This window comes from Macrotis lagotis, chromosome 6 (genome assembly GCF_037893015.1).
Source record: "Macrotis lagotis isolate mMagLag1 chromosome 6, bilby.v1.9.chrom.fasta, whole genome shotgun sequence".
Classification (NCBI taxonomy): Eukaryota; Metazoa; Chordata; class Mammalia; order Peramelemorphia; family Peramelidae; genus Macrotis; species Macrotis lagotis.
The window spans coordinates 15,859,004-15,866,865 of record NC_133663.1 but is presented as its reverse complement, the minus strand read 5'-3'; the positions used below and the strand labels follow the sequence as shown (position 1 = coordinate 15,866,865).

The following is a 7,862-nucleotide window of genomic DNA, read 5'->3' as shown; positions in this document are numbered from 1 at the left end:
AGGACAGGAGTTCGAATCCAGTCTCAGATGCTTGATACTTACTAGCTATGTGACCTTGGGCAAGTCACTTAACCTTGATTGTCTCACCTCCAGGACCATCTCTACTTATCCTGACTCATATCTAGCCACTGGACCCAGATGGCTCTGGAGGAGAAAATGAGGCTGGTGACTTTGCACAGCATTCCCTCACTCAAATCCAATTCATGTACTTGCCATGGCATCACTTCCCTGATGTCATGGTCTTCTTTGAGGACAAAGAACAAACATCATTAAAGGCAAGACTGGAGTTTCAGGGATTCCTGGTTCTGAAACTGGCTCTTTAACCCACTCTACCATGCTGATTTATACATAGTAGTTGCTTAGCAAGTGTCTTTTTTTAGGTCTTTAGGGGTGTTTTTTGCAAGGTAAATGGGGTTAAGTGGCTTGCCTAAGGCCACACAGCTAGGTAATTATTAAGTGTCTGCAACTGGATTTGAACCCAGGTACTCCTGACTCCAAGGCCGGTGCTTTATCCACTATGCCACCTAGCCACCCCAACTAAGTGTCTTTTTAAAAACTCCTTTGACCCAACAATACCACTACTAAGTCTATACCCCAAAGTGATCAAGGAAAACAGAAAAGATCTACATGTACAAAAATACTGCAACAATTCTCTTTGAGGAAGCAAAAAAACTGGAAATTGAAGGGCTGTCCATCCACTGGGGAATGGCAGAACAAGCTGTGGCATATGATTGTAATGGAATTCTATTATGCAATAAAAATGACAAACAGGATGCTTTCTGAAAAATCTGGAAAGGCTACATGAACTGATTCAAAGCGAAGTGAGCAGAACCAGGAGAACATTATACACACTAACAGCAATATTGTATGATGAACAATTGTGAATGCATAGTTATTCTCAGCAGTACAATAAACTAAAACTATTCCAAAACATTTCTGATGAAGGCCACCTCTGAAGAAAGAGCTGTTGGAATCTGAAAGTCAAAATATAATTTTTTCACCTTTTTCAACTTTTTTCTATTTTCTTTCCTAATATGACTAATAAGTAAATATGTTTTGCATGATTTCACATGCATAATTGATATCATATTTCTTGCCTTCTTAATGAGAGGGAGAAGGGTAAGGAGGGAAATAATTTGGAATTCAAAAAATTTAATGAATGTTAAAAATAAATAATTTTTTAAAAAATGACAGACTTTGACACAGTTGCTACCCCCAAAAAAGTTGACAATCTTATAGTGGAGAAATGAAAATGATCCAATAACTCTGCTCTAAGACCAGCATTACTCCATGGGAGCACAGAATAAAGGAAGATTTTCTTTTATCTGGGAAAAAAACAGAAGGTATTATGGTGGAAATGACATTTTAGCTGAGTCTTTTATTCAGTTAGCCTGAGTAAAAAGCATGTATATGAGAAAAGGCAGAATGATACTGTATTGAGACAATTGTACAGAACAACCAGCATTGAATAATACAGGTTGGTTAGAGTTTAAAGTGTAGGAAGAGGAATAATCAGAGAAAAGTTTGAAGAGATAGACTGAAGTCACAGTACAGAGAACTGTGACTGGCAGGTTAAGGGCTTACCCAAGATGACATGGAACTGGAAAATGATTGCAGGTCCTCTGACTCTCAAAAAAATGATTAGGAAGTGGTAATCAGAAGGAAACAAGGAGCCATGGTGAAGGATGTTTCAAACATGGTTCCAAGGTTGTTAATCTGAGTAGTTCACTGGGAAAATGGTAGGTACTATTAATAGACTTACCAAAGGAAATTAGAGTAGAGTAGTTAATAGCCTTTAAAGGGGAAGATGATGAGTTTATCAGTGTTCCTGAGCCTCAGTTTCCTCATCTGTAAAATGAGGATGATAATACCTAGTACTTCTGCCTTACAGTCAGATGAGATAATATAAATATCATATATATATATATATATATATATATATATATATAGAGAGAGAGAGAGAGAGAGAGAGAGAGAGAGAGAGAGAGAGAGCAAGCGCACTCTCTTCCACCTTTAAAAAAGGTACATAGGGCGGCTAGGTGGCACAGTGAATAGAGCACCAGCCTTGGAGTCAGGAGCACCTGGGTTCAAATCCGGTCTCTGACACTTAATAATTACCTAGCCGCGTGGCCTTGGGCAAGCCACTTAACCCCATTGCCTTGAGAAATCTAAAAACAAAAAACAAAAAAAGGTGCATAAATGTTTGCCATTATTATTGAGGGAAGAGGGAATGTTTGGAGATAAAGATCATTCATTGAGTTGGTCCTCAAAGTCAGTCCATCCATCAGACAGAATTTATTGAGCCCTTAGTATGTGTCTGACATTGTGCTAAATAAATTGGTGCATATTTGATATACAATGAATAGAGTACCAGGTCTGCAGTAAAGAAGACTCATCTTCCTGGGTTTGAATTGGGTCTCAGAAACTTATTGACTAGGTGACCCTGGGCAAGTCACCTAACCCTGGTTGCCTCAGTTCCTTCATCTATCAAATGAGCTGGATAAGTTGATATTCCAGTATCTCTGCCAAGAAAACCCTAATTGGGCAGAACTGAGACAATTGAACAAGGAACTTTTAGAAATACCTGGGGGGGGGCAGGGTAAGCCTCCTGAAGAAGGTAGCATTTGAACTGTCTTGAAAGAAGGCTGAACAAGGGTAGAGGCAGTGGGATATAATAGGTTGTAGTAGTAGTAATAAATGATGATGATGATGATGATGATACTTAATATTTACATAGCATTTTCAATGTGCCAGACACTGTTCTAAGCACTATCCAAATGTTATCTCATTGGATTCTCACTTCAGCCCTGAGAAGTAGGTACCATTATTATCCCCATTTTACAGATTATGAAATTGAGACAGAGGTTAAAGTCACATAGCTATGAAGTGTCTGAGGCAGGATTTGAATTCAGTTCTTACTAACTCTATACCTGGTGCTCTTCCCACTGTACTATCTAAACATAGAGTCAAGAAGACCCAATTTCAAATCCTGCCTCAAATACTTACTAGCCACACTTATTTCTTTTGCAACTATATATTCCTCCTCCCTCCTATCCAGAGAGATAATCCATATAAAGCAATTTGTGAATGTTAGCACGCTAAAGAGATGTGACCTTTTATAAGGGAGGTATTGGAGTACAATGGAAATTGGCCAGGTTTGGGGTCAGTAGACTATGTAAGAATCTCAACTCTGCTACTTACCACTTCTACGTCCTGGACCAAGTCTGAACCACTGTGGACTTCAGATGACCTCCATGGTCTCTCTCTATAATCTTATGATTTTTATCTTTCATAAGAAACACTATAAGAGAAATGTAGTCAATCAAATGTAGAAAACAGTACAAGTCAGAGATGTGTCCATCTGGAGAACAGAGTACTGTGAATTAGCCAAGTATCAGAAAGATAAACAGTCCAAGGGTGTTTGAGGGAGCTGCTCCCTCTCGAAGGCTTTCAACTGCCTTCCCCGAGGACTGTGGCAAGGTTCCAAGTCTTGTTGACCTTGGCTGACCCTATGTCCTATTGGCTGATTTATACCTACAACAAAGTTAAGCAGATACCCAGGCTGTTGGCAGAGAGGTGGGAGAATATCAACTTTTGATACACCAGATTTGCCCAAAGTGGCTCCAGGGCCACTTTATGAAGTGCAAATGGCAGAACAAGATTTGGGTCTCCCAAGAGAGAAGGATGCTCTTTGTTCAAGTTTTTGTATTTAATAACACGAAACCCTTAGGGGCACATGGCCGTGGAGGATGTGGTTATTTGCTCTCCCTCCATCCAAAAAAGAAAAAGAAGAAACAGCATGTAGTCCAGGCCAAGACAACCAATCTTCATATAGATAACAATAATCCTTACAATCCCATTGTCCAGCACAGATATTGAAGAGAGCAGGGAAAATAGTGAGCCCCTTCACATTCTGAATTTCCAGTTAAATACTGTCTTTCTCTCAGAAAATGACCAGCCATCCCCCCACCCCAACTCCCACTCTCAAGTTCCTGAGAGCATCTCTGCTATGATGGATGGTCATTTTTCAGAATTTGGGGGCAAGACTTAAGGTTTGAGGGATGTACGGAACAACCAATGCAGAAACTCCCTTAATTCAGTTCCACAACTGGTCAGTAACTTCTAATCTTAGAGAATTGCAAGTGGCCCTAATACTTGCCCAGGGTCAGAAAATACATTAGACCAGATAAGGTGCTTTAAACCTAGGTCTTTATTACTCTACAGCTGGCACTCTAACTTCTAGGCTATCAGGGGTACATGTGGATGAATTCCATAATCTGGCTCTACTCATGGGTAAATTTATATAGTAGAAGTGCTGGTGGAGTGGGCAGGGAGGTGCCTTGTTAATAAAAACATCAAATAGCTAGGTGGCACAGTGACTAGAGTAGGCCCTGAGTCAGGGAGATCTGAGTTCAAGCCTGGCCTCAAATACTTATTAGCTGTGTGATCCCTGGACAAGTCACTTAATGCTACCTATCATATTGATTATACATGAATTCTTGAGTTGGGGGCTCTGAGCTTCTGGGTGTCTAATCCTAATGAGATATGGGATCCACCAGGCTACTGGGAGAAATAATTCATTTGGACCCCTACTCTATCTCAATCAGTAGCAATCAATGTGATATGACTTCATAGGGTAGTGATTATAAGCTAACCAGAAGTTCTCCACCCTGTTTTTCCTTGTCATGGTGACCAAGCCCAGTGTGGTGGAGGTGTCCAACATGATCAAGCAACCATCTTATGACCATTAAGTAAGTGGAGATACCCTATGCTTCACCCAATCCCCTTGTGATATGACAATTTTGACCCTCAAGAACAAAGTCTCTCAACCAATGAGATTCTTTATTTTATTGTGCCTCTTTTGCATATTTGGGTATGAAAACCTATAAAGATGGGCCCCTTGAAGGAGGAGAGCATCTCAGATCATGAGATAGAGTTGAAGTTCACTTTATTAGAGGGGACCATGGACCCTTTAATAAAATACCATTGGCTCAGAGCATTGCCTCAGTCTCTTTTATTATAGGTGAAATAATCTTAATTACCACACTGCCTAAGGAGGAACAAATCAGCCCAGGTCAGAAAAAGATCAAGTCTAAGTTTCTAGGCTGATTAGCAATGGGGTCTGACCCATGAGGGTTTTTGTACATTTAGCCTGGATGAGTCTCTATAGAAATCAGAAGACCTACTATGAGGGTATGAACTTCTCTAGTTTGACATCTCTGTTCTGGACTCAGTTTCCTGAAACCTCTTCATTACCTTGGTCCCTGGCAATCTCCATTGGGACTGGGACTGGAACAGCCTACCTTGTCTCTGATTTACTTTCTTTTATCCCACTTTGGATCCCTCTCTTCAGCCCCAGGGGAGTGGTATCCCCACAGGCATAGTGAGGGCTCCTTATTAGCAGCAGGTGGCCATCCAGTGGGCCGTAATAGATGCAATCTGTCTCTCTGAAGTGTTTTTTATAAGGGTGATGACTACACTCAGGCATGGCAAGTCTCACAATTGGGGTGTTGAGAGACAGGATGGCTTTGGAAAAGATTTGCAGAGATCTCCAAGATGGATTTTCCAGCCAATGGCAAGCAAAGCCTGCACAAGCTGGGATATCATAAACTACATTAACTATATCAATTTGCCTTTGTGGAGTATTCTGTTTCTCTCCAATGGCTGTATGCCTTTCCTACCCAAGGGAGGAAACTAATGAAGAGCACATAAACCTGCTTCATACACACTTAATAGCTTGGAAGGCTGATAGTAACCCTCCTGCTGTTCATCCTTAGCAGACCCAGCTGTGGAAGTGATAAACACCAGGTCTTCCCAGTAGGAAAAAATACATCCCCTCACCTCATTCTCAGTATGAAAGAGGAAAAGTTTTCATAAACAATACAGTTTTCAGGAAATCAGTTTTGTTTCAAGCTAAACAACAAAGGTAAAAAAACAAACATTATTTCATCATTTTTTCCATAAAAATCTTCCTGGAAATCTCATTATAAACATGGAAAATATATTTTCATGAGAAACAGTATAGACATTTATGGTAAAAAGAACTTTTGTTACCTCACAGACACAAATAATTTTCTTTCTCTGGAGGGAATATTATATACAAATGTCTCCTGGATTATTTAATAACCTTCTGACTCTCTTTTGTGCCCAAGCTCTAATCTCTTCAATCCATCTTCCAAACTACTACCTAAATAATCTCTCTAATGCAATGTTAGAATGTTACTCCTCTACTGAAAAAAAAATTCCATAGTTCCCCATTGCCTATTAAATAAAGTTTAAATTCCTAATCTCAGAATTCAAGACTTTCTACATTTCCAGTAGCAACCTACAAGTAGATTTTTATTTCATATTAACATGTTTTACTCCATGTGTGGGCCAAACATGATGACTCTTCTTATTCACAATTTGCCATCATTTTGCTTTCCCTCAAATTGTCCCCATTCTGTGGAACAGATCTTCTACCTGTTCTCAAATTCTATTTTTATATCAAGACCCCACATAGATAGCACATCCTTCAAGTTAAACTGACTCAGCTCTAAGTGAAAGGGCCATTTCCCTACACAAATTTCTCATAACTGATTCCTGGTTACCTTTGGCCCTCTTTATTCTCTTCTCTGTATCATACTTATGTTTGTGTGGTGTGTGTGTGTGTGATAACTTCTGCCTCTATTCTCACCTTCCCCATTGGACACAAAATACCTAAAGGACATGTCCTTTGTCACCTTTTTATCCCCAAAACCTTTGAATGAATTTAGATAAATGTCCATTAAACTGAATTGCACAAGCTGAGCCAACCATATGATTGATTTTCTATCATGTAAATTGTTGCTAAAATCTCCATTCCATTAAGTTTAAAAACATCCATCTTTTCTTGGTCCTAATGTTTTCATTAGAGATGAAAAATTAGAATTGGACTAGCACATCATTTCTGACAAATCTGTTTCCCCCAGGTCAACTATAATTAGGGTGCCTATACAGTCTGCATTAGGAGATGGGAGAAGCAGGGACAGAGAACAAAATGCATAATTCAAAGAGAAGAAGGAATGCTTGTGATAAAGTGTTGAAAAAGAAAAACTTTGTCAGACAACTTGATATCTCTATTTGGGAGGAAAGAGGGAAATTGTTCATATTACCATTGCTAAAGTTAATATAACAGAGAGGTCCTGGATCTTCAGACTAGCCATTAGTCATTCTGAATTAGTTTCTTGACAGTGACATTTGGGAAAGCCCAGTTCTTGTAAGCACTGGTGAAAGACCAATAGCTTGAAGAATGGGTGAAAATAACCATCACAGGGTTTAATATAGTACCTAAGAAATCAATTCAAGGTTAGGGTTAGTTAGACAGTAATAGATCACATATAAGTGAAACTGCTAAAAATACTTGCTTTGTTATTGAATTTCTTTAAATTTGCCTTTAGTTGTGCTTTATATTAAAGTTAAAATATAAATCCAGGTAACAAGTAATGTTATAAAGAGATCTGCATTCTAATAGTTTTTTTGTTTTTGTTTGTTTTTAGGTTTTTGCAAGGCAGTAGGGTTAAGTGGCTTGCCCAAGGCCATACAACTAGGTAATTATTAAGTGTCTGAGGCCCAATTTGAACTCAGGTACTCCTGACTCCAGGGCCAGGACTCTATCCACTGCACCACCTAGCCACCCCCTCTCTAATATTTTTAATAGGAAATGTTTAATTACAGGATCATAATATTTTTAGCTACAAAAAAACTTAGAAATCACCTAAACAGCCCCTTCATTTTATGGATAAGAAAAAAAGAGGTTCAGTGGGTTGGCCATAATCACACAGCCAGTTAAGTATCAGAGGCAGAATTTGAACCCAAGTCTTCCTGATTTTGACTTCAGCATT

The 7,862-nt window shown here is 39.2% G+C and overlaps 1 protein-coding gene across 1 annotated transcript in view; it reads right to left on the bottom strand.

The window, feature by feature from the left end:
• The window catches only part of KCNAB1 (potassium voltage-gated channel subfamily A regulatory beta subunit 1), a 490,100-nt gene extending 486,641 nt beyond the window's left edge, over positions 1 to 3,459 (bottom strand). The window contains exon 1 of the mRNA XM_074190799.1: positions 3,202 to 3,459. The gene's annotated coding sequence lies outside the window, so the exon portion shown is untranslated. The remainder of the gene's footprint in view (positions 1 to 3,201) is intronic.
• Between the last annotated feature and the right edge of the window lie 4,403 nt (positions 3,460 to 7,862).